This window comes from Pyrus communis, chromosome 3 (assembly GCF_963583255.1).
Source record: "Pyrus communis chromosome 3, drPyrComm1.1, whole genome shotgun sequence".
Classification (NCBI taxonomy): Eukaryota; Viridiplantae; Streptophyta; class Magnoliopsida; order Rosales; family Rosaceae; genus Pyrus; species Pyrus communis.
In genome coordinates this window covers 21604637-21632028 of record NC_084805.1, presented here as the reverse complement: position 1 = coordinate 21632028, position 27392 = coordinate 21604637, and the positions used below count along the sequence as shown (strand labels likewise).

The 27392-nt window shown below is 38.0% G+C and overlaps 1 pseudogene; it reads left to right on the top strand.

The window, feature by feature from the left end:
• The first annotated feature begins 200 nt into the window (after positions 1 to 200).
• On the top strand, positions 201 to 6993 carry LOC137728429 (stemmadenine O-acetyltransferase-like; annotated as a pseudogene).
• The last annotated feature ends 20399 nt before the right edge of the window (positions 6994 to 27392 follow it).

Genomic DNA, 27392 nt, shown 5'->3' with positions numbered 1-27392 from the left:
TTTGGCACTATGCATAGCATCGCTATAAATACAAATATGTGCAGCGCCGTAAACTCGAGTTGGTTAGCACTTGAGCGCTCATGGTGAATACTAAGGAGAGCCTATACATATATGCATATATATATATATATATATTATATGATCAAATCATAAGTGTTTACATGATCTAGCAAGGCATCAACTACCTAGAGCAAGGTAAGATGGCCACAGAAATCAAGGTAGAAATTATTGACTGGCAAACAATTAAACCATCCACCTTAACTCCTCTTCACTTGAGAAGTTATACGCTCTCTTTTTTCGATCAGATGGCTATCGAAATTTACACCCCACTACTTCTCTCCTATCCCATTACCAGTACTACCATTACTACCAGTAAGGTCAGTACACGCCGCCATGCATGGAGCATCGATGAAAGATGCCAGCATCTAATGGAATTATTAGCTAAAACTCTCACTCACTTCTACCCTTCAGCAGGAAGGATTGTCAAAGGTAATTCCATAGTCAAGTGCAACGATGATGGTGCTGCATTCATCAAAGCACAAATCAGCTGTTGCTTGTGGATATTTTGGAGAACCCAGATGGCCAGATATTGAAACCATTCCTTCCAATTGAAATTGAATCCAAAGATGCACAGGCTGGTTGCTTTTTGTACAAGTTAATTTGTTTTGAGTGTGGTGGAATGGCAATTGGGTTGAGCATTGCACATAGGATTGGCTGATGCATCCACATTATGAACTTTCATCAATTGTTGGGCCATAATAGCCCTTGGGTCAAGTGACAGTGATCAGGTACTAAACCTTCCAGAATTTGGTGCCGCATCTGTTTTTTGACCAATAGGATTTTCTACTCATCACAGTCACCAGCAAGGGAAGTCATAAAAGAAAAATTCATAACATAGAGGTATGTGTTTGATGCCTCAAAGAATGCCACTCTTCGATCTGAATTAGCCAGTTCAGTTGTTCCCAAACCTACATGCGTAGAAGTGGTTTCAACGCTCATTTGGAAGTCTGCAACCAAAGCATCGAGATCAAACTTGGGGAAGCAAAGGCCTTCATTTTTCTATCAAGATGTGAACTTGCGCAAAAGGGTTGTGCCTCCCTTGCCAGAAAACTTAGCTAGGAATGTTATATCAAAGGCTGATGAAGAGAGTAGTGTCATAATCTGAAAGACTTGGTTGCTAAATTGATGGAAGACATTGAAGGATTGAAAGAAAAATATGCTGCAAAACTTGTCTTTGATTCTGATGAGGCATGGCAATAAGCACAATAAACCGAAAAATAATGACGAAATGGAGATTGATGCACAAGGTGGCGTAGGGTCTGTACATGAGGTTCTGACTGGATAGGATCCTTTTGAAATTACGCAAATATGTGTAAATTTTGGTCATACAAGTGTTTATTAATAGGAAAATTACCTATTTAGTATTCTTCTTTGATCCAATTCTTTGTTTTAAAAAAGGAGTGTGTGCACACTCCTTTTTACTTCTCACAAACCCTCTTAATTTTCAACTGTCGGATCAAATGAATTAAAGAAAATCAAAGGACAGAAATTAATAAAGAATGTCAAAAGTAAAAAGAAATATGTGAATATCAGACATCTTAAAAAATGGTGAATATAACTAAATTACTTGATATTCATTAGTTTTTTTATTTTTTTTATTTCTATTTTTATTTTTTTTAATAGATCCAAGAAGAATACCAAACCCTTAAGCTTTCCTCAAAAATGAAGATATAAATTACTGGGAGGCAAACAATTTACATTGATTCCAGCAAGAAAGCACATAGAAAGAAGTTGACTTCCATTAATTCATTGTGTTCACTTCTCCTCCGCTAACTCGGGCTTATTTTGGGGTTTAATTTTCTGATATTATTCTTCTCACCAAGGAGGGAAATATATATTGTACAAGATTGATTTACAAGGAAAGAAACACCAAATAATATCTATCCTATTTACATCCTGATTACAAGGACCCAAACAGGTAACTAAGCTAATTACAAAGGTTAACTCTCCAACACTCCCCCTCAAGTTGGTGCATAAATGTCGTTCATGCCCAACTTGACGAGAGAGTTGTAGAACGCTTGACTGGCAACAGCTTTAGTTAAGATGTCCGCTAATTGATCCTCTGACTTTACGAACGGGAATTGAATAATATTCCCATCCAACTTCTCCTTAATGAAGTGTCTGTCAACTTCCACATGTTTCGTGCGATCATGTTGGATTGGGTTGTGTGAGATATCAATCGCTGCTTTATTATTATAAAACAAATTCGAAGCCGACATTGAAGGACACCCGAGTTCTTCGAGTAACCTTCGAAGCCATAATAATTCACATACTCCTTTTGCCATACCTCTGTATTCCACCTCTGCACTTGATAAAGCAACCACTTTCTGTTTCTTACTCCGCCAAGTCACTAAATTTCCCACCACAAATGTAAAGTAACCCGATGTGGACTGTCGATCAGTAATATTCCCTGCCCAATCTGCATTGGTAAAACCTTCTATCCGGCAATGACCATTCTTAGAAAACATGATGCCTTTACCCGGGGCAGACTTTAGGTATCGTAGAATGCGTTCAACTGCACCCATATGCGTATCACTCGGGGAATGCATAAATTAACTAACAACACTTACTGCATATGCAATATTAGGCCTGGTATGAGATAAATAAATTAACCTCCCAACTAACCTTTGATAACGATCTCAGTTATTGGGAACTTGATCAGGGTGCACGGTAAGATGGTGATTTTGGACTATAGGGGTGTCAACCGATTTACAATCAAGCATTTCGGTTTCGGCTAACAAGTCAAGAACATATTTTCTTTGAGATAGAAATATACTCTGTTTAGATTGAGCTACTTCTATACCCAGAAATATTTCAATCCACCAAGATCTTTCATCTCGAACTTAGTTGCTAAGTAATCTTTCAGGCTTGATATTTCCTCTTTATCATCACTCGTAACAATCATATCATCCACACAAATAATAAGTGCCGTCAATTTACCCATTCGACATTTCAAGAAAAGTGTATGATCGGAATTGCTCTGCTTGAACCCATACTTCCTCATAGCTGTCTGGAACCTACCAAACCATGCTCAAGGTGATTGTTTCAATCCATACAATGCCTTATTCAACTTACACACCATTCCGGGTTGTGAAACCGATGCATAACTAGGTGGAATATTCATATACACTTCTTTTTTAAGATTACCATGTAAGAAAGCATTTTTCACATCAAATTGTTGTAATGGCCAATCCAAGTTAGCCGCCAACGAAAGTAACACTCTTACCGTATTAATCTTTGCTACTGGAGCAAATGTTTTCGTATAATCAACACCATACGTCTGAGTGTATCCCTTGGCCACCAATCCTGCTTTGTATCGTTTAATCGACCTATCAGCTTTGTACTTGATGGTGTACACCCATCGACATCCCACTCTCTTCTTTCCTTGGGGTAGCAGAACTAAATCCTATGTTAGATTTTTCTAAAGTGCATCCATTTCTTCCTCCATTGCCTTGGTCCATTGATCATCAGATAGTGCATCTTTCAATGAACTTGGTGTGCTATCATTGGATATTTGTTGTACAAAAGCTTTGTTGGGTTCTGATAATTTATGTGATGACACATAGTTGGCAATGGGATATTTAGAGACTTTTGTTGTTTCCGGTGAATATCGATTGGGTGGTTTTCCCTGGTTATGCCTGAAAGGTAACTGATAATTCAGAACATCGGATACATCAATAGGGATAGTAGATCTTACTTCAGGAATATTCTCTGGAGTATGGTCATCTGGCGGTACTATATTTTCAGACGAGGGGGAGTAATATCAGTAGAAGTCTTAAGATCGACAAGTGGCAACCCTGTTGCCGTGAGTGAGGACGGTAGTGTCATGCCTGCTGCTGGTTCTATGGGCAGCGATGCTGTTTTTGTTGGCTAGGCTGGCATCGTAGCCACTGCAGGCTCGACTATTGGCTCAGCTAATAGTGGTAGCAGAAGATCAGTGGTAGCAGCCATAGTCCAAACTTGCTCGTCATGCAGTGTCTCCCCGTGAAGAGGAGGGTTGGAAGAAGCCGGAGAGTAAACATCTTAGACTAAAAAAAAGTAACATCCATGGTAGTATACATCCGACGTGAAAGAGGGTGGTACAACGGTACCCTTTCTAATGTAGTCCATATCCCATGAAAACACAACGAAGAACACTTGGGTCAAGTTTTGTCCGTTGATTTTTATGTAGATGAACAAAGGCAACACATCCAAAAACTCGCGGTGGGAGCACCAAAACGGACGGTAGAGGCAAGAATGTAGCAAGAACTTGCAAAGGTGTAAGAAAATTCAATACTTTGGATGGCATGCGGTTGATAAGGTAAGTGGAAGTCTGAAGAGCAACATCCCAAGAGGAGCGGGAAACATCCGCCCTAATCAATAATGATGAAGCCATTTCTAATAGATGGCGATTTTTGCGCTCAGCCACCCCATTCTGTTGAGGTGTCTGAGGACAAGTAATCTCATGGAATATTCCTTGATTAGTTAAATAATGTGTAAAATCATTATTAACATATTCACCACCATTATCAGAATGCAAAATCCGGATTTTAGTAGAAAATTATGTCTGAACCATGGTGTGGAATGTCTTAAACGCCAGAAACACATCACTTTTATGCTTAATAAGGTATAACCATGTCATCCGTGTGCAATCATCTATGAATGTTACAAACCACCTAATACCAGATGAAGTAGTAATCGGAGATGGTCCCCAAACATCTGAATGACCAAGACCAAAAGGAATAACACTTTTATTAGAATTCAACGGATAAGAAACACGGTGACTCTTGGCAAGTACGCAAGTGTCACATTTAAAGTCTGAAACCGAACAACCAACAAATAAATCTAGAAACATATGCTATAAATAACTGAAAGACGGATGACCCAAACGACGATGCCATAACCATATCTGATGCCGTTTGTGATCAACCGCTCATTGGGCGAGATTGACCCATCCTGTACTGACATCATCCACAAAATAGAGATCCCCCTTCTTAGTGCCACGAACAATTATCTCCTTTATGAGACTATCCTGAATAAGACAAAACTTTGGATACAATAGTACATAACGGTTCAATTGCTCAGTAGCTTGGCCAGGAGACATCAATTTATGCTTTAATGAAGGTACAAGTAGTGTATACGGAAAATGGAGGGTAAACGTGAGGTGTACAGTGCCAACGCCAGTTACCGGTAAGGTGACACCATTAGCATTAGTAATATTTCATTGAAGTGGAACAATATCACAAGCTAAATCAGTGGGGTCATAGGTCATATGGTCTGTGGCACTGGAGTCAATGATCCAATCGGACTGAGAATCACAATTATTCATATTAAAAGCATAACCACAATTACCTAAGGACTCCGGAGGCATGTCGGAAGAACTCAAAACAAGAGGATTCATGGTAGGGTCAACTAGGGTAGTAGTGTTTAGGGTTGTAGTGTTTAGTATAGGGATAGGATGGGTTAGGATGAAATTGTTTCCATCATGGAGTGGTGGTAGGTTCTTTATGGGAGGCCCGAGTTTGCTTGAGGGAACGGGCATAGCAAAAATCCTAGGATCTCTGCTCTGATACCATGCTAACTAGGGTTTATTTTGGGGTTTAATTTTCTGATATTATTCTTCTCACCAAAGAGGGAAATATACATTGTACAAGATTGATTTACAAGGAAAGAAACACCAAATAATATCTATCCTAATTACATCCTGATTACAATGACCCAAACAGGTAACTAAGCTAATTACAAAGGTCAACTCTCCAACAACCTCTTTTATATGGAGGGTATTTGTTTTGTTATAAACTCCATTGTGGAGCAAAATTGGCTTCAGATATCAAGGTTGAAGTAATCTGCAAGGAAACAATTGAACCATCATCTCTAACTCTTTACCAGCTTAGGAATTTATCCTTCTCTTTTTCTGACTAGTTTTAACTTGAAATCTATATCCAACTAATTATCTTCTATCCCAATGTTGGTCATGCGGCTAGTATCGATCGCCATGCTTTGTTTGCTGATAGATTTGATTGTCTAAAGAAATCATTATCTGAATCCCTCAGTCATTTCTACCCCTTTGCTGGGGAATTCCAATATAATGTTTCATTCAGCTGCAACGACCATGAAGCTTCATTTCTGGAAGCCCAAGTCAACTGTCCCATGTCGAAGATTTTGGACAAACCAGATTGTAAGTATTATTGATCCTGTAGTGGTTCCTGCCAAATTTTGAGTTGCAACTACTCTTTTTCCACCACAAGATTTGAACTTACCACAACCTGCCTTGCAAGTTTCTGAAGACTAAGTGCATAACAAGGAAATATGTGTTGATGCTTCAAAGATTGCTGCTCTCAAGGCCGAAGCTTCCAGTGCCACAGTACCAAGTCCTACGTGTGTTGAAGTAGTGTCTTGACTCATTTGGTAATGCGCAATAGAAGAATCAAGATCGAACTTCCTCTTGTATAAAGACGTCTTTGTGGCATCAATCTGTGAACATGAGGAATATATTTGTGCAGCCTTTGGCAGAAAGCTTAATGGGAAAAATTTGTGGTTCATTACGGCAAAGATTAAAGAAAGTAAAGTAGATGATCACTATGATCTCAAAACTTGGTTGCTAAATTGAGGAAGAGCTTTGAGGAATTTAAGGTAAGCTATGCTAATGGAATCACCGTGAAGGATTTATTTCAACTTTTCAATGATTTTGCTAAGCTCATTCAAAACGATGATATGACAAATAATTTTCCACCAATTGGGGCAGGTTTCCTTTCTACTCAACCAACTATGGATGGGGAAGGCCGTCATGGGCAGTTATCGATGGTATTGTAGACATAAAAAACATGATCTTGTTGATGGATGCAAGATATGGCACTACCATTGAAGGGAAATTGACATTGAAAGAAGACCTTGTTTGAAACCAACAAGGAGCTTCTCGCATATGCTTCTCCGGATCCCAGAATCGTCCTATAATGAATAGTACCAAAAAACCACTCTCATGCTTCTAGAATTGGGAAATTTTTTATATGTGATTGTCACACTTCGAAATTTCTCCTTTGTCTCCTTGAAGTGATACTAATATATTTGAACATGTATTAACTACTCAGATATATTTGTTAGAGAATAGGATCCCACATCGGTAATGTGACAAAATAATACACCATTAATATATGAGAATTTCCATCACTAATATTTTCGAGACATTTTGTGATAAAACTCAACTTCTAGCAATAGGTGGTTACCTGCATGAGCCTATAAAGTTCATCAATATTCACCTACTATATATGCCTCTTAACTATTGGGCTGCATTTCATGAAGCCATAGTCAACTGTCCTTTATCAAAGTTTTTGGATAACCAGATCACGGGACGCAGATACAATTGCTTCATACATATTTTGATAAAGGTTTATGTGAAGCAATTTTTGAGATGCATAATTGAGAGTCCCATTACATGTTGGGTGATCTGCATTTCTTTAAATCCAAGTATCGTCTTGTAATTAGTAGTGTACCAAAATAAGTACATTTTCCCACAAGAAGCTCTGTACACTTGTTCATGATGGAATCAGCGGACGACCATGATGAACGGTCATAATAAGATTTGGGGTGTGATATCCACACACCATTTTTTACTTCTCACACACCCTTCTAATTTTCGACCGTCGAATCAAATGAATTGAAGAAGATCAACAGACGGAAATTAACAAAGGGTGTGTGAGAAGTAAAAAGGGGTGTGTGGATAGCACACCCCTAAGATTTTACTAGTTCACCAATTCAGACTAGATAATTAACGAATCTCCTTTTCTTTTTCATACTTCCTACTATTCGGACGGTCATATAAGGTTTGATGTGAAAATTACTTGACACTCAAATTAAACCCTCTTTTTGTCAAATTGTAGTATAGGTGCAAGTAGGGATCGTTCTGGACCGGGGATTATGAGGGATTGCAAAACTCTTGGAAACTGACTCAAAAACGTAAAATAAAGTTTAAAACACTAAACTAGACTCAAAGAATGTAAAACTAAACTTTAAAACACTAAAACAAATCAAAAGACTCAAAATGCTTTAAAAACACAAACTAAATTGAATTCTAACTAAAATGAACATTAAAGCAAAAGGGGGATTGAGGTTTTTACGAAAATTGAAATAACGAAACAAGTTAATAAACTAGACAGAATGTAAATATGGAATTGATGAAATGGAATGAATGGATGATAGAATAGCTAAGGGGTTCATCTCCATACATGTTACACTTGCATACAAGATTGATTCTCAGTTGGTCTTTCGATAAATTATGAAACTCAACGCCCCGGGTTAATTAGGTCCGCTTAAATTAACCGTCAAGTTCTCCTTAAGTTAATGAATTGGATGGGTTAGCGCAACGCAATTCACCACATTCTCCAAAAGTCCTTTACGTGAAAAGCACAATAAAGATACAATCAAAGATCATTAAGCATTATGAAAACTATAAGTGTTGACGAGGCATTCGTTACTATGGAATACGCATGAAACTTATGCCAAGAATTCGTTTAACGCGATTGTTTATGAGCAACCTCCACTACTTGTGAATATAAGTTCGTAACGTTTAGGTGAAACTCACTTATATTCTAGCGTCATATTCATGCATGAAAATTAAGCTTGCAATCTCAATGAACATACATAAATAAGTTATCAATCAAACAATTAAACGAATTGAATCCACAACTTATGAAATTCCAACGAAAGTTTAATCAATTCATATGCAAGCATAAACATTTATTTCGAATCACCCCCTAGCTAAAGGGGGTTTTAGTTTCTCATTACGTTGAAATCAAAGAAACACCTAAACATTCCAACAACTCAAACTTGAATTGTATGAACGTTTAGGCACTCTTCTCTTTCATTCCTTATACGTACAAAACAAAGAGAATTAAAATGAAACATTGAAATCAAAGAATCACCTAAACATTCCAACAACTCAAACTTGAATTGTATGAACGTTTAGGTCCTCTTCTCTTCCTCTTTATTATGGCACAAGGTCTAAGGTGAGGTTTGGGGGATTATGGAAATGGTAGAGGAGTGGTTTGGAGGGTTGGGAAGTGGTGGAAATGGAAAGATGGTGAATTGCATGTGGAATGGCTGCAATGATGAAGAATGAAAGCTGGAAATCTGAAAATGCAAATGGGAATCCTGAAATGCAAAGGTGGCCACGGTTTTGAGTGTGTTTTGTGTTGGAAATGCATGTGAATGCATGTGAATGTTGTTTGTGTGAAGTGTGTGTGGGTTAAAGAGTGAATGGTGGTGTAATGATGAAGTGTGATGGCTGAAAATGTCAAGGGAAATGCATGTGATTGCAAGGCAAAGAATTTCAGGATGCATGTGTGTTGGTGTGTTGTGTGATTTGTTTTGTGGTTAATGGGAATGTGGTTGAATGATTAAATGGACATGTGGGGTGTAATTGCAAAGGGAATGCAAAGTGAATGAATCATGAATCATTGTGGATGAAAGGTGGTTGAATGATGAAAGAATAAGTGAATGATTATGATAAGTGATAAGTGAATGATTATGATAAGTGTATGATATGTTAAGTGATAAATGAATGATATGTTAAGTGATAAATGAATGATATGTGGTGAGTGATAAGTGAATGGAAGTGATAAGTGAATGGTTTGATAATTGATAAATGAATGATATGCTAAGTGATAAATGAATGATATGTTAAGTGATAAATGAATGATATGTGGTGAGTGATAAGTGAATGGTTTGATAAGTGATAAATGAACTAGTTTAAAGGGCTAGGGTTTAAGTACATAGAATGGGCCTAAAATAGGTTGGTTTGTATGGCATAATGTGTTAAGCTCATAGCAAGGTGTTATGTGATTGGGTTAGGGCCATTGTTTTGTGTCTTCAAGTGCATACAAGGCCTTCAAATTCGTCCATCCTCTTGGCTCCATGGATAAGCTATCCAATCCATGCCCAAAAATGCTCCAAATGGCCTCAAAATGCACTTTCTTGCTCCCTAGGCCCTTAGAACCTGAAAACACACAAAAGAAGCATAAAGGACTAAAATAACGAGAGAAACATAACGTAAATGCACGAGAACAAGCCATTTAAGTCGCATGAATATGCTCCTATCAAATACCCCCACACTTAGCTTTTGCTAGTCCTCGAGCAAAACAGAATAAAAACAAATAAACAAAACGACACTAAACACGTAAAACACAACCTAAACCTTCCAACAACCGTCTTTAGGGATTTCCAATGCACATGACAAGTTAAAAATCATCATTCTCACAGATTTTAGTCATCTTCACACTTAAGTACATTCTTAATCATAGTCACCATATACTAGTTCACAATTAAGCATTTAAAACCATGTTTTGAATGTAGTAACATGCCTTAGAGAATTTGCTCAATTCCTTACAAGATATGCACTCGATTTTCACTCAGAATTTCTAACTACACACCCTAATCTAGTTATATGTGAGAAGATTGATGTAAACATGTAGACGAACACTCACATATGTTATAACAAGGAAAGCATTTTCTGGATTTACGATAATGACATGAATATGATCTCATGAATGGAATGCTACTACTTAGAATGAGAACCAGTGATTCCATAAGCTCATATCAATTTCAAACTCCACATTATTGAACACATAACGATCAAGAAAGAAGTCAAAGGGGTGTAACGGGGCTAAAGGTGTTTGGCTAACAAAGAAGGTATATGGAAAACAAAGGTTCTTAAAGAAATAGCGAGCAAAGCATTTGAATTAACGTAGAATTCACTTTTGAATGAAAACTCAACTTTTGAACAACAAGGGGGAACAAGCTCTTTTTTCTTTCTTTCTTTCTTTTCTTTTCTGTTTTTCTTTTTCATATGTTTTTCACAATTTTTTTCTTTTCTTTTGACTCTCAAAACATACATAAACGCTTAAGAACAAAACATTCTCTCCCCCACACTTATTTTCTTTCATAATGTAACTAAAAAGGAATTCAATTAAGTCATGCTCACTATCTTTTAAGAACAAGGGTGGGGATTGTCCTAAACTAGGCTAGGTGAGGAAAATGTGGGTAAACAAAGAATAAAGGCTAAACAAGGCTCAACGGGTTAAAACTTACAACAATACGAAGTATGGGAAGTAAGGCTATTTGGCTATGGTGGTGGTCACTACACAACTTCTTCTTGAATATGTGTTATGCAAATCAATAACATGCTTTGAATGAAATGGGCATGAGTTCTAGCATTTGGAACTATATGATGAAACGCCTTCTAAGTAGTAACCAAGCAAAGAATAATGAGATCATGCAACGACTTTAGAAAACAAGAAATCACAGATTATACTCTCCAAAGAACGTTATAGGCTCAAGTCTCTCAGGGATGTAGCGTTATTATGAGTTCCTTCCTTCAAGCATGTTACAAAAACGAATTTTTCTTTTATGATTGCATGTGAAGTCATACATTATAACCATAACCAAGCATATACCAAGAGTAAATCAAACTTTTCTCTATGTTCATAACTCTTTTTAACAGTCATGCAATTAGAAACCAAATCCTTATCATTGTGTTGGAAGGTAACCTACGACACAAAAACAACTCAAAACACTCTTTTTAGGCTTTTCAAAACATTTTTTTCAAATTTTTATGTGTTTTTCGGAGTTATAAAACAAAACACGCTAAAACAGTTTAAAAACACCTTCAAAACATTTAAAACAGCAAGGAACAACACTTGAAGTTATGGGTGATAAAATTCAACGAATTTGCATCAACATACTTAGTTACCCCCCCCACACTTAAATCAAACATTGTCCTCAATGTTTGAAGCATAGATTCACACAAAGCATAAGTAAATACACAAAAAGCACTTAAACATACTAAACATGGCAAAATGTAATTAACAAAGAGAAGAGTTTAGGGACGCAAATCTGGTTATGGAGTGTAAATTCCATCTTCTCCTTGGTAATTGCATTGAGGCTTTTGATCTTTGTGATTCCACAGGCTTACTCTTGAACTGGTTTCTGCCCATCGTTGATTTTCCTTTGTGCTACTTTTTGAACTGGGCAGCAGGATGGTTCTTTTGGTCTCCCCCGAAGGTCTGAGCATACCCTTTTGGTCTGTTTCTTTGTTCAATCTTTCCAATTCGTATTGAAAAGGGTTGGAGGATAACTCAGCCTATGTTTGTCTCCACATGCTTCAATGTATCATTTTCACTTGCCTTACTCGCTCCCCTTTGCAGAAGTGGTCCCTTCTCCGGAAGTGTATCAACCGTTGAAGATGACTACTCGAGAGCAACGCTAGGTAAGCAATCAGGAATAGATTCGAGGCAGTTGGCTCCAGATCGGAAGACTGACTCCAAGTGCCGGCTGATTGCTTCTTTTACTTTGCCATGCGAGTAAGAACAAGGACAAAGAAAAAGACAGGGAAAGAGCATGATATGAGATACTTTTGCTTTAGACCTTGATGATATGAGATACCTTTGCTTTTGAAGAAGCGGTGAATGAATCAGCACATTTATTTGTTGTGCTGCTTCCTCCTGGGTCATCTGTACTCCAGGCATCTGGTATCATCTTTGGGGAAGAAGAAAGAATTGAGTATTTCGAAAGGCCTTGCTGGGAGTGCACCCTCAGAGGTAAGGGAGAGTTGGGCATTTTCTTCAGGTTTGCCCTGCCATAAAAGACGAAGGTCGACATATATAGAGATAATATCATGTGGTGGTACTTTTTACCTTTGTCGACAAACGTTTTGATCCCGCAAATCCGGCTTTTTGAAATAGTGGCGCCTCTTCGATCTCTGAACACGCCTCTTCGATTTCTGAGCAGGCGCCCCTTCGATTTCTGAACGACGCCCCTCCGCTTTCTGAACGACACGTGGTAGTGCAGATGCGGCTCCTTTTGACAAAGCTGCACGCGTCTTGTGAAAAGCTGAGAAAGCGTCGCCGAACTTTGCGCTTGTCGGCTAAAGATGTGTAGTTGCGATGATGGCCTCCACGTGTTGTCTGAAAAGAAGAACTCTTTTGACAAAGTTGAACACGTCTTCTGAAAAGCTGAGAAAGCGTCGCCTAAATTACGCCGGAAATTCCGGCTTTTTGAATTGGTGGACGCGTCGCCTTGGCTTTTTTATTGAGCTATCGATCACCACAACAAACACACTCTGAAGATTTCCCATTCTTGAAAACCGACTCCGGCCCTTTGAAAATTTACTCCATCCACCCATTCTCTTTGAACACTTTTGAAAAAAATGGCAAACTCATCGAACCTTAGCTTAGATTTGAGTCTCAGCAGCGATCCGGTTGCGCCCCGTCAAGGTAATGTATGGCGCCCTTCTTTTTTTTCTTCTAACGGTCCTCTTTCAGGTGAAGACTCTGTGATGCAGGACGCCACAACAGCTACAATAGTAGCTAGGAACCTCCTCACACCAAAAGATAGTAGGCTGCTGTCAGGACGGTCCGATGAGTTGGCCGTTCAAGAGTCCCTCGCACTTAGTGTTCAGTGTGCGAGCTCTGTGTCCAACATGGGCCTACGCCTGCTTGCTCGGTCCCGCCAAGTGGAATCGTTGATGGCAGAGGTGGAAAGTCTTAAGCAGGAAATCAAACAGCTTAAGTACGAGAATAGAAGTTTGCATGTGCTTGCAAATAACTATTCGGCGGGCATGAAGAGGAAGCTTGATGAGCTGCAAGAATCTGAGGGTCGAATTCACAATGACCGCCAAAGGCTTGCGTCTTATCTCCAGAGGCACCTTTTTCCTGGGTCATCCAGCTCTTGGCCAAGTATTGAGGCCTGGAATGCTCTAGCTCCGATGCCTCCCGCTCCGATGGCTTCCGCTCCGATGCCTCCCGCTTCTATGCCTCCCGCTTCTGCGCCTTCCGCTTCTGCGCCTCGTAGTGGGGCTTCACGTAAACAACCTTTGTGAAGCTCCACCTTTCTCCATGTTTAGTATCTTTTTTTTTTTTTTTTTTTTTTTTTTTTTTTTTTTTTTACATAAATAAAATCAAACGGCATGGAATTTATCTTTGAATGGGCGGTGATACTTGAAATGATCCGGTAATAGTTTAAATTCCAGATTGGGTGCCTGAATCATTAACCACATGTTAGTATAAAAGAAAATTGAAATTCGGGGAGGTGGCTTACCTGTGTGCTCCAAAATGAACTCCAGAATAAACACCCATTCGAAAGTTATGACTTGTCCCGTGTCATAAAATCCAACTTCCTTGGGAATTGTGGTTTCAAATATGTCCTCTTTGATGCCTTCTACATCTTCTCCAGCCACTACCTTCTCTTGAATCATTCTTCTTGGTGTACAAAGTCCTTTGAAGAATTCAACACCATCTAAAACTTGCTGTGTTGCACCAAGAATTTGAATAGCATTTTGCTCCTTTGGGAAGGCTTCCACGATGTCCTTTTTACTCTCTTCTTGGTTGGGAATCAAAAACCTGCTAGGAAAAGGGACATTGGGTGGAATAACATCAGAATAACATGAAATTGGGACGTCCTTACTGGTGGTGGGTGGTTTAGAGGGCTTAGGGGGCTGCGGCAAGGGTTGTTCTACCCTTGCCGTGTGCATGTTTTCTTCCTCCTCCTCAATTAGCAGCTCTTCATCCACTTCTAGGCTATGTTTGGACATTTTTAGGTCAGCTCCAACCTCCATAGCACTTCCCAAAGTGATAGCATTATGGATTTCAAAATCTTCCTTCGAGTTTTCAATAGTTGAGTTGGAAAGTTCACTTTGCTCTTGAATTTGTTTCATGAACTCCATAATCTGCCCAAATTGCTCGTCCAATTTACCCAACTTCTTGTCTTGATTTTGTTCGTCCTGCGTCAAAGAGGTTAGTAATTGAAAATTTTTATCATTATCCATGGACATACTTGAACTTGATTGGAATTGTTGTGGGGGAGGTTGTGGTGGCTGCATAGGTGTTGTATTGAACTCCTCATATGGTTGCCAATATGCTTCTTGTTGAGCCTCCTTGGCTTGATTTTGTGACCCCTGCGCCAAAGAATTTATTTCATTAAGAATTTGAATATAATCTATTGGCGAACTTGAATTTAATTGAGCATATTGCATATGAAGTTGTGGTGGCTGCATAGGTCTTGAACAAAACTCCTCATATGGTTGCCAATATGCTTCACGTTGAACTTGTTGATCTTCCCACCATATAGAGTTTGAATGATCCCTCCAATCTCTTTGTGGACATTGATTGGCTTGAAATCCTTGCCTATATGAAGCACCAAATGTAGGGACACTCTGCATTGTGGTCCTTTCGGCATACGGCGACAATTTAGAAGTAAGATTTGCCAATTGAGCTTGAATGCTAGCAAAATCCATATCTTACTTCTCTAGTACCTAAAATCAAAGAAAGAGAACTAAATCAAATATCAAAAGTAACAACAAACAAAGAAAACAACACTAAGTTTAGAAACTAAAACGAAAACAACTAAACAAAAAAAAAAAGAAAAGAACCAAGGGATTAGCAAAGTTGCTAATCCCCGGCAACGGCGCCAAAATTTTATGTGAAAATTACTTGACACTCAAATTAAACCCTCTTTTTGTCAAATTGTAGTATAGGTGCAAGTAGGGATCGTTCTGGACCGGGGATTATGAGGGATTGCAAAACTCTTGGAAACTGACTCAAAAACGTAAAATAAAGTTTAAAACACTAAACTAGACTCAAAGAATGTAAAACTAAACTTTAAAACACTAAAACAAATCAAAAGACTCAAAATGCTTTAAAAACACAAACTAAATTGAATTCTAACTAAAATGAACATTAAAGCAAAAGGGGGATTGAGGTTTTTACGAAAATTGAAATAACGAAACAAGTTAATAAACTAGACAGAATGTAAATATGGAATTGATGAAATGGAATGAATGGATGATAGAATAGCTAAGGGGTTCATCTCCATACATGTTACACTTGCATACAAGATTGATTCTCAGTTGGTCTTTCGATAAATTATGAAACTCAACGCCCCGGGTTAATTAGGTCCGCTTAAATTAACCGTCAAGTTCTCCTTAAGTTAATGAATTGGATGGGTTAGCGCAACGCAATTCACCACATTCTCCAAAAGTCCTTTACGTGAAAAGCACAATAAAGATACAATCAAAGATCATTAAGCATTATGAAAACTATAAGTGTTGACGAGGCATTCGTTACTATGGAATACGCATGAAACTTATGCCAAGAATTCGTTTAACGCGATTGTTTATGAGCAACCTCCACTACTTGTGAATATAAGTTCGTAACGTTTAGGTGAAACTCACTTATATTCTAGCGTCATATTCATGCATGAAAATTAAGCTTGCAATCTCAATGAACATACATAAATAAGTTATCAATCAAACAATTAAACGAATTGAATCCACAACTTATGAAATTCCAACGAAAGTTTAATCAATTCATATGCAAGCATAAACATTTATTTCGAATCACCCCCTAGCTAAAGGGGGTTTTAGTTTCTCATTACGTTGAAATCAAAGAAACACCTAAACATTCCAACAACTCAAACTTGAATTGTATGAACGTTTAGGCACTCTTCTCTTTCATTCCTTATACGTACAAAACAAAGAGAATTAAAATGAAACATTGAAATCAAAGAATCACCTAAACATTCCAACAACTCAAACTTGAATTGTATGAACGTTTAGGTCCTCTTCTCTTCCTCTTTATTATGGCACAAGGTCTAAGGTGAGGTTTGGGGGATTATGGAAATGGTAGAGGAGTGGTTTGGAGGGTTGGGAAGTGGTGGAAATGGAAAGATGGTGAATTGCATGTGGAATGGCTGCAATGATGAAGAATGAAAGCTGGAAATCTGAAAATGCAAATGGGAATCCTGAAATGCAAAGGTGGCCACGGTTTTGAGTGTGTTTTGTGTTGGAAATGCATGTGAATGCATGTGAATGTTGTTTGTGTGAAGTGTGTGTGGGTTAAAGAGTGAATGGTGGTGTAATGATGAAGTGTGATGGCTGAAAATGTCAAGGGAAATGCATGTGATTGCAAGGCAAAGAATTTCAGGATGCATGTGTGTTGGTGTGTTGTGTGATTTGTTTTGTGGTTAATGGGAATGTGGTTGAATGATTAAATGGACATGTGGGGTGTAATTGCAAAGGGAATGCAAAGTGAATGAATCATGAATCATTGTGGATGAAAGGTGGTTGAATGATGAAAGAATAAGTGAATGATTATGATAAGTGATAAGTGAATGATTATGATAAGTGTATGATATGTTAAGTGATAAATGAATGATATGTTAAGTGATAAATGAATGATATGTGGTGAGTGATAAGTGAATGGAAGTGATAAGTGAATGGTTTGATAATTGATAAATGAATGATATGCTAAGTGATAAATGAATGATATGTTAAGTGATAAATGAATGATATGTGGTGAGTGATAAGTGAATGGTTTGATAAGTGATAAATGAACTAGTTTAAAGGGCTAGGGTTTAAGTACATAGAATGGGCCTAAAATAGGTTGGTTTGTATGGCATAATGTGTTAAGCTCATAGCAAGGTGTTATGTGATTGGGTTAGGGCCATTGTTTTGTGTCTTCAAGTGCATACAAGGCCTTCAAATTCGTCCATCCTCTTGGCTCCATGGATAAGCTATCCAATCCATGCCCAAAAATGCTCCAAATGGCCTCAAAATGCACTTTCTTGCTCCCTAGGCCCTTAGAACCTGAAAACACACAAAAGAAGCATAAAGGACTAAAATAACGAGAGAAACATAACGTAAATGCACGAGAACAAGCCATTTAAGTCGCATGAATATGCTCCTATCAAGGTTCAAAATTATTTGTACAAAGTATGGAGAACAAATTTCGTGATTGATATAAAGCAATGTTTTAAAAAACGCAGCCTGAGGCTACTTATGTGGCTTTGGAGGCGGGGCAGGGGTGAAAACGCCATGCCCAATGAAAGTAGGCAAAAACTCGCCTAGACATGATCGAGGTGCACCTGGGTGAGTGAGGTGCACCTGGGTGAGTGAGGCGCACCTTAGGGCATTATGGACGGGTTTCGTCAAATTAAAAACCCAAAACAACATTGTTTTGGACAAGTTTTTTTTTAATTTTATAAAACTTCTTCTGTCTTCTTCATTCGACATTTAAGTCCTTGACATCCTCATGTTCTTCTTCTTCTCAGTGGAACATTAAAACTGTCCCTTCTCTTCTTCGTGCGACACCACCAACCGAGCAGCACTGCCACCACCCAGCAAAAAGCACCACGACCACCCCCAGTGTCACGCCCACAAATTTCAACTTTAAGGTTAGGATTTATGAGTTTCTCACCTGATTAATTTGATTTCAACTCTATTTGATTGTTGATTAATTTGATTTTTTTTATAATGAATTTGTTTTACAAGATTTTTCTATAATGTATTTGTTTTACAAAATATTATATTATATGTAATTATATATATATATATATAATATCGTTGTTCAAAAAAAAAATATATATATATTAAAAAATTTAGCTTACCTCATGCCTAAGTTTTCGCTTAGGTGGAGATATCTATGAAACGCCTCACCCACGCCTTTTCAGAGGGAGTGTTAGGGGTGTGCAAAAGGTGCGGTGGCATAGGGCTCTGAATTTTTGAGGGTCCCAAAAGTTTTGATCCTGCTATATATTACACATGAGTATAATCTAATAAAAAAATATAGAAAATTCCATTGTAATCTTTGCCTAAGATTACTTTCTGAATAAAACCTTGTCTACGATTAAAAACTAATTCTAATCATTGGCATTTGATTGTAATTTTTTAATATTACATAGGTTGTAATAATTATTGAGTTTTTTGTTTGTGGGTTATATATTGATTTCCATAAATAATAAAAATGTTATTCATCATTGATAGTTATTATTAGGGTAAATTACATAGAACTACCTCAACTATTGGATCATTAACAGTTTCATACATCGTCTTTAAAAGGTTTCAATGTCATACCTATCCACGAATTTGTTACAATTTCATACCTTCCGTAAGTTGTCTGTTAATTCCTCCGTTAAATGCTGACATGGCTTAAGGCGGGACCCAAGCCACTTCAACATATTAAAAAAATAATTAAATATTAACTAAATATTAAAAAAATTAAAACAAAAAACCACAAAATTCCAAACCCAAACCCAGATCCCCCCCTCGGGAAACTCCCCATCGACCCAGATCCATCAACTACCTCTTCAAGGAACAACGCCTCCTCTTCATCCTCGTCGGCATTCTCATCGGCACCACCTTCTTCATCCTCCAGCCCACCTTCTCCCGCCTCGGCCCCTCTGGTCCCAACTATGCCGCCAACTTCGTCTCTAGAACCATCTCACCGTCCACGACCTTGTCTCTAAGCCCACCCATGCCAAGGTGGGTCGCGTCCCTATTGTGCTCGGCTAGTAAAGGCTACAAATCGTCATCACCAGCGGAGTTGGGTTCATTGAGTCCCACCTCGTTGACAAACTCATTGACAGAGGTAATGGGAACCCTCTTATTGTTTTTTATTTATTTTTTATTTTTTAAGTTTTGAATGGGATGGGAGGTGAAGATAATGGAGGAAAGAGAGGTGGTTGGGAGCCTTTGAAGGGAGAAGAGGGGTGGGGGGTTGCAGGGGAGGTGGGTGTGGGGTTCTGGGTTTGGAAGAAAGGTTTTGGGGGGCGGAGGGGATCGATAAGGAAGATGAGAAAGGGATGGGGTTTCCCTGGGGGAGGGAATTTGGGTTTGGTTTGGTGTTTTTTTTTTTTTTTTTTTTTTTTTTTTTTTAATTTTTTTTTAATTTTAATTTTAATATTTAGTTAATATTTAATTAATTTTTTATAATATTATAATATTTTTTAATAGAAAGTAAGCCCCGCCTCAAGCCACCTCAACATTTAACAGAGGAATTGACAGGCAACTGATGGAAAGTATGACATTGCAACAAATTCGAAGATAAGGTAATGACATTGAAACTTTTTAAAGACGAGGTATGAAACTGTTAATGACCCAATAATTGAGGTAGTTCTGTGTAATTTACCCTTATTATTAAGTTCCTATAATAAGAAAAGTTATATATTATCATATATTTTTCATATTATACGTGAATTTCTCCATATGTTATATGCATATTACGTACATATGTATGTTTAGATATTATAGTTACGTACCAATACATTTGTACCTGTCACATCCCGACCCGGGCTCCACCACATCCAGGGTCCGACTCCGCCGTAGCACGATATTGTCCGTTTTGGGACCCGACCACGGCTTCACGATTTTGTTTCTAGAAACTCACACGAGAACTTCCCATTGGGTCACCCATCTTGGAATTGCCCTTGCACGAACTCACTTAACTTTGGAGTTCCGATAGAACTCGAAGCCAGTGAGCTCCCAAAAGGCCTTGTGCTATATAGAGGTGGGCATGTACATATAAGGCATAGAGGATCCACTCCCTTGGGCGATGTGGGATCTAACAATACCGATACATTCGTACCGAAAGTTATGTACTGATACATTCGTACCGAAACTTACGAATTGATACTTTTGTACCTATGAGTAAACTAAGGTACCTAAAGTTATGTATCGATACATTCGTACCGAAACTTATGTACTGATACTTCCATACTTATGAATAAAATAAGGTACCCAAAGTTATGTATAAATTGTTTTTGTTTTGTTGTTGAATTTTTTTAATAATAAGAATTTGAATTTTGAATAAATTTTTATCTATTAATATGATTGGAGCACGATAAATAAATAAATAAATAAATAAACATTAATTATGGATGGGTAAAGAATTTGGAATGGTAAGTTTAAAAATAATATGGTAAGTTTTAAAAATGAGGACTTATATTAGATTTTGAAAACCATTCAGGTTAAAATCTAAAAACAATCTTATTGAAGCCCTAAAATCTAAAAGCCCCTAAATATGGTAAGTTTTAAAAATGGGGACTTATATTAGATTTTAACTTTAATCCTTCAAGAAGATTGAAAATTAAAATAAACCTAGTGTTAGATTACATATTGATTATAGTCCCTTGATATGTCCTTAATTCAAAATAATTAATGTGCATTTTATTTAATCTCTCTCATTAAATATTTAAATTTATTAATATACAAATTTTAATTTATTTTTTGACCAAAAAAAAGTTTTTTTTTTAATTTATTAATTTTATTTAACATTCTTCAAACTTGAAAGACTCAATTAATGTTTGAAAGACTCAATTAATGTACCTAAATGTTAGTACTGAAATGTATGTACTAAAATATATGCACTGATGTCACATCTCGACCCGGGCTCCATCACATCACGAGCTCAACTCCGCCGTAACACGATATTGTCCGCTTTGGGCCCCGACCACACCCTCACGGTTTTGTTTTTGGGAACTCACACGAAAACTTCCCAGAGGGTCACCTATCTTGGGATTGCTCTCGTGCGAACTCGCTTAACTTCAGAGTTCCGATGAACTCCGAAGCCAGTGAGCTCCCAAAAGGCCTCGTGCTATAAGAGGTGGGCATGTACATATAAGGTATAGAGGATCCACTCACATATGCGATGTGGGATCTAAGGCGATGTGGGATCTAACAATCCATCCCCCTTAGGAGCTCGACGTCCTTGTCAGCACACTTCCAGGCAAGGATTGGCTCTGATACCAAATTGTTATATCGCGACCTGAGCTTCACCACATCCCGGGCTCGACTCCGCCGTAGCATAATATTATCCGCTTTGGACCCCAGCCACGCCCTCACGGTTTTGTTTCTAGGAATTCACATAAAAACTTCTCAGTGGGTCACCCATCCTGGGATTGCCCTCGCGCGAACTTTCTTAACTTCAGAGATTCAATGAACTCCGAAGCAAGTGAGCTCCCAAAATGCCTTGTGCTATAAGAGATGGGTATGTACATATAAGGCATAGGGGATCCACTTCCCTGGGCGATGTGGGATCTAACAACCGAAATGTATTATATTAAATTAATGTACCTAAATGTGTGTACCGAAATGTATGTACTAAAAGGTATTATATTGAATTAATGTACCTAAATGTTTGTATCGAAATATATGTACCGAAATAAGTGTATCTAAATGTAAGCGCTGAAATGTATTATAATGAATTTAATGTACCTAAATAAAGAAGACAAAGTACTTCGAAGTATATTGTATAACAAAAATTAGTTTATCTAAATGTTTACAACAAAATATATTACGATAAATGAAATGAAAATTATAATTATAATGAAATAAAATTAATACACTAAAATGTATCAATGAACCAAAATTATATTTTGATCTTCATCATGATTTTAGTTTAAAAGTCATCTTTGCCAAGAATTAGAATGAAGTTTTCTATTTTCCCTTCACAAGTGTTCTAATAATATTGAGAATGTTGTAAAATCGACGGTGTGTACACAGTGGAATAAATAAAACACAAAATTTATAAGGTTCCTCTATAGTAAGTGTGACTAGAGTACGTCCTCGAGGTAGCAGTGGTGCTTTCCTTTATAATCTGGAATCATAAAAATACAAAGATGACTCTCCCTATTTTCTCTCTATTCCTCCTTTCTTCTCAGCCGTTTGGCTTCTCTCCTCAATCGTACCTCTCATTTATTTTATAAGCAAAGAGAACATTATTCACTTTAAAAATTTTCCACAAATGAATAGTGAAAATACTATGCATAAATAGTAACAAACTATTCATGTGGCCCATCCACATATTATTCAAAACACCTCTTGGATGGCCACAAGTCTTCGATTGACTCGTTAAAATCTTGATCTGTTTTGGATGCTCCTTCTGATGAGTATCTCCCCCTGATTTTAAATCATTTAGGCCGATCATTGATCATTCTGTTTCAGTCTCTTAGCAAGAAGAGTTGTCGAAAGAGGTGCTTTACTTGTTGTTAACTTTCCACAGGCCTGTTCTTGAACTGGGCTGGAAGGTCTTCTAATTTCCTCCTAAAGTTTGAATTTACTTCATTTATTTAGAGCTAAATTTGATTCAAGGGTGGTGAATACTTGATCTTGAATCAGACTTGTGATTTCTTTAAGGACCGTCGAGGCTTGATCTTGAATGAAATTGGACCACGAGGAGCTTCATGTGGCAAGTGATCTTCGGCTCTATCGGGGATAAATCAACACATGTTTGTTGCGCTTGTTGATTCTCCACGAGCTTTGATGTATCATTTTCAATTGCTTTATCTGTTTCCCTTGCATAAGTGGTATTTCCCTAGTTTTCACATGCAGGAGTGGAATGCAACCTTTGCATTTGAATGGTTTTTTAGAACATCACTTCTCAGCGACTCATCATGCTTGGCAGCTTCAGTGTAAATAGCCAACATCATATGAATAGTTGAAGATATGTACTCGAGAGCAATTCAAGGTAAGCAACCAGGGAAAGGTTTCGTGCAATCAGTTCCAGATCGAGAGCTTGATTCCAAGTGGCGACTGATTGCTCTATTTCTCATTGTCTTTCAATTAAGAACAAGGACAAAGGAAATGATAAGGAGAAAGCATGATATGAAATACCCTTACTTTCGACCTTGATGATATAAGATACCCTTACATTCGACCCTAATGATATGTGACTTGTTTTGAAGAGGTATTCTCGGAGAGAAAGAAAACTGAGTATTTCGAGATGCTTTGTTGAAGATGCATTCTCAGAAAGGAGGAAAAGTTAGACATTTTACAGGTCAGCCTTGCCATAGAGAACGGAGGTCGACATATATAGGGATTTAAGTAAATAGTGATGATGTTCCTTTACTATTGTCAACAACTGTTGGGTAATTGAAACAGTAAGATTTACGCGTTTTAACATATGTCAGAGATCTTTGACAAAACCGCATTTGTAATTCGAAAAAGCTGAGATCGCATGTGAGAAATGTTGACGAACTTTGATCCAGGAAATCCGGCTTTTGAAATTCAAAGAGCGATGCCTCTTTGATCTTTGAACAAGTGGATTTGCTGCTTCTTCTTTTTATAGAGGCATTAATTGTGCTCAAAATGTATGCTTGAAAAACTGCTGCATGTAGACTTTTCCCCTTCTTGCCTTTTTGAGATTTTATCTGACCTCATTTTTTCTTCATCATTTCTGAAAATGACTTGCCCATCTAACCTTTGTTTAGATTTGAGTCTGAAGGGATACATACCAGTCGCGTTAGGATAATATATGGCACCCGTCATTCTTATCTTCTAATGGTCCTCTTACAGTTAGAAACTCTGTGATGAGAGATAATACAACTGCTATAGTAGTAGCTAGGAACCTTCTCACTCCAAAGGATAATAGAATCCATTCAAATCGGTCTGATGAGTCGGCTGTTCATAACTATTTGTCTCTTAATGTTCAGTGTGCTGGCTTCGTTTCCGATATAGGTCAACTCTTATTTGCTCGAACTCACCAAGTTGAATCATTAATGACTGAGGTGGTAAGTCTTAAACAAGAGATCAGAGGACTCAAGCACGAGAATAGAGTGTTACACATGCTTACAAATAATTACTCAACGAGCATGAAAAAAAAGCTTGACCAGTTGCTGGAATCCAAAAGTCAGACTCAAAGTGACAATCAGAGGTTTTAAGGCTTTATTCCAAGGGCATCTATTGCCTTCGTCATCCGGAGTTTTACCAAGTATTGAGACTCCAAATAATTAACCTTCGGTGCCTTTTTGAGTATTCAACTCATAATCTTCAATCCATATGATTATTATCATAAACATCATGGATAAGATTCATGTTGGCATGTTGTTCAATCTATAGTTCGAGACAAAATTTCTCTCGACACATTATAATCTTTCTTGACTTTTTAGGAGTCCTAATTTAATATCGTCGACTTCTTGTAAGAGATTTTATATGTTGCAACAATATAATAATGATAGTACTCACTAAGGCAATTTATACCATCCATTGATATTGAGTACATAATTTATGCTTTACCCTTTTGGGGCTTCCTTCAAGCAATCTGAATCCTTCAGGGATTTTTTACACTTTATGACACATTTTCATTTGGAGTTTATACAGAGCAATTTTCTGCCATGTATACTTGAGGGATTTACTTATGGAGATATGATGTGGGCGACTCACAACCCTTCGTATATAATTCTCCATTCATATGAACTCGTTTACAAAAGTATAACTTCAGGTTTCAATTAGTAACCTTGTGTCATATCATGTGAGTGTATTTAACTGTATTACAAATGCCCATATGTAAATTCTTTGGTTCAACGTCTTTTGGTTATTTGTATTGTATTCAAGTATATAGATCCATTTTACCACGTTCTTACAAAATTGTAATGGAATTGCCTTCCTCCATTCTTGGTCAATAATTTTTGTTGACGAAAAAAAAACGGGACTCAATATCAACACAGCTCATTGATGAATTTAGTAACAACTTGCAAAAACCAAAATTACCATTGGTTATCATCAATCCGTGATCCTATATTCTCATGTGCATGCGCATGCATTAAAAATTTTCATTTCTTTGGATATCCTGTGCCTCTTCAAGGGCATTACATTGTCTCTTCCAGGACAGTCATAGTTTAGAGAATGTGGATCATAACCTCTTCTGAAGCGTTATAGAGCTTGGATTTTATTCTCCACTTCCGAGAGTTGAGTCATTGGGACCTATACATCTATCATGCTTCATGCATAAGACATCAACATTCCCATGTCTGCAGATTGTTCTTTCTGGGATGTGTATCCATGCGGCAACTGTCATGCTTTCGACATGCAACAGTTATGCTTCAGGAATGCAATAGTTTAGTAGTGTCATATTCTTCTTCTTTCGAAGGACTAAACCTGTCACATCCCGGCCCGGGACGAATCACTTCCCGGGCCCGCTCCACCACCGTAGCACGATATTGTCCGCTTTGGGCTTACCATTCCCTCACGGTTTTGTTTTTGGGAACTCATGAGCAATTTCCCAGTGGGTCACCCATCATGGGATTGCTCTAGCCTCCTTCTCGCTTAACTTCGGAGTTCCTACGGAACCCGAAGCCAGTGAGCTCCCAAAAGGCCTCGTGCTAGGTAAGGATGAGAATAAACATACAAAGATCACTCCCCTGGGCGATGTACGGAACCCGAAACCAGTGAGCTCCCAAAAGGCCTCGTGCTAGGTAAGAATGAGAATATACATACAAGGATCACTCCCCTGGGCGATGTGGGATGTCACAATCCACCCCCCTTAGGGGCCCGACGTCCTCGTCGGCACACACGCGGCCAGGGTTAGGCTCTGATACCAAATTGTCACATCCCCGCCCTGCTCCACCACTGTAGCACGATATTGTCCGCTTTGGGCCCCGACCACGCCCTCACGGTTTTGTTTCTGGGAACTCACACGAGAACTTCCCGATGGGTCACCCATCCTAGGAATGCTCTCACGTGCTACTCACTTAACTTCGGAGTTCCTACGGAACCCGAAGCCAGTGAGCTCCCAAAAGGCCTCGTGCTAGGTAAGGATGAGAATATACATACAAGGATCACTCCCCTGGGCGATGTGGGATGTCACAAAACCTTTTCGAGTCTGAAGGTCTGCCATGCTTCAGGCGTGCAACAGATAAATCATTTATTGCCACATTATCTTGTCCAACAGGGACATCAATTCTTGTAAGCATATTTGCAGCAAGTATATGTGATTTTATCACTTTCGTTGCATCATTCAATTATTCTTACTTCATTTTCTCATTGATTTCTTCGTGAATCAAAATAAGACAAATTCTCTACGTTCTTCTGGAAGTGTCTTTTCTCATCATTCTTGTGGAATGATATTTTCTCTTTGTTCTTCTGGAACGATGTTATTTTCTCCCCTTAACGGCGAGAAAATTGTCTTATCAAAATGACAGTCTGTAAACCATGCAGTAAACATATACCCAGTCAAGGGTTCTAAATATTGAATGATAGATGTTGAATCCAACGTAAATTCTCAGTTTGCGTTGATGCCCTATTTTAGTATATTGTGGTAGTGCAATAGGCACATAGATAACACAACCAAAAACTCGTAAATGTATAATGTTTGGCTAGTAGTCAAACATGAGTTGTACTGAGAAGTCTTGATGGTTGGTAATAGGTCTTAACCAAACTTATAATGCATCATGTAAAATTTACATGTCCCTATGTAGAAAACAGACAATTTCGTTTTCATGAGTAGAGAGCGGGTAATCAATTTCATCGGCTTAAGAGGCCTATGTGGAGTCAGTCCTGCCATCACCATCTCAGACAACCGAGTATTCATGGGAGTTCTAGAGATCCATTGAAAACGATGCGATCTGAGTTTCCAAGTCTGATGAGATTTTTCTGGATCTCTAGAAACTAGTTGTCAGGCATGAGTTTTCTTATCTCATGACGACTACAAGTTGTTGTAAATTTCAATTCTCACCGGAATTCGATGGGACGCTTCTAGTGCGATGGGAGAGACAGAAAATGGACATACCTTTTATTCTGTGAGATTTTGGCTGGC